This window comes from Myotis davidii, unplaced genomic scaffold (assembly GCF_000327345.1).
Source record: "Myotis davidii unplaced genomic scaffold, ASM32734v1 scaffold1223, whole genome shotgun sequence".
Lineage (NCBI taxonomy): Eukaryota > Metazoa > Chordata > Mammalia > Chiroptera > Vespertilionidae > Myotis > Myotis davidii.
This window is the reverse complement of record NW_006294402.1, coordinates 22175-23387: the sequence shown is the minus strand read 5'-3', so window position 1 is coordinate 23387 and position 1213 is coordinate 22175.

Here is a 1213-nt window from a genome sequence, read left to right as displayed (position 1 = left end):
GGTGGAATGTCAAGATCACAGGGGAATGGGCTCTGATAGTAGTAGGCTGGATGAGAGTTGCAGAAGCATGATTTTCCCAAGAGATTGGTTGGTGAAGTCTCGAAAGTGGTCCTGTTGAGTGACTTGGGAGGTAAAAGCTGGTCTTGAGGCTGCCACAGCATCACTTGTGTAATTTTGCTGCTTTTCTAGGCCTGGAGCTGAAATACAACTGAGATATAGATGTTACTTTTAGGGGGGAAAAGAGTAGGGGTCTCAGTTGCCTCACTAGTGATATGAAAGGGGAGAGTAGGTTACCCTGGGGATGAGGTTCTTGTTTTCCCAGTTTTGTCCCTTGCTGGGCATCCACAGGTTTCTTGTAGGTCCTGAGACAGGATTTCAAAATAGGTAGAGCAGTGGTTAAGTCCCTATGGCTAAGTGCCAACCCCTGCTGTAATGCCCAGGGTTATTAGGAGAGGGATTATCTGGACTCCTCTTTTGTGTCAGATATGATGGGTTACAGGGGCAGGTAAAGACTGATTATTGGGGGCTATATCTATATTGGGTGAAAGATGAGAGTACAGATTCCTGTCCAGCTGATGGGGAGACAGATTTATGTGTTTTTCCCACAGAGGAAGAAAAATCCCTGATCATGGAGACAAGCTGATAGGTGTAAGGAGAAGAGGTGGACTAAAGGGTATGAGGTTCCTTTTTCTAGTTCTGCACTCCAAGCTGAGAGGGTAGTCACCATGGCACTGCCAATAAGGGGTGACAGATGAGTGGTTGAGATTTTATTGCAGTGAAAGTGGTGGGTAATGCTAGAATGGGCTGTTATCCAAGGGCAAAGAGAAAAGGAAGGAAAGGAGCAGCTGAGGCCAGGGGCCAGGATGGTTGGATAAGAAGTAAGACACTGCACTCAGACCAGCCAAATTTAGTACTTTAAATGTCCTGAGGTGATAATCTGCCACTCGCTGGCTTACCTTCTTATTTTTACTGAACCCTAATCCTTGCTGTTTTTACTTTTAAACCTTAAATTGCTGCACTAAAGACTTTTACTTTCTCTCAAGCAGAGCAACCATCTTAGTTGCTGTCCAGGAAAATAGGTAGGAGAGAAACATGTTGGCCAATACTGCAATGCATACATCTCAAGTAAAAATAACTTTCTTTTTACTTGCAAGGGGCCCAGTGCACGAAATTCGTGCACTGGGTGTGTGTGTGTGCGGGGGGGGGGGGGGCA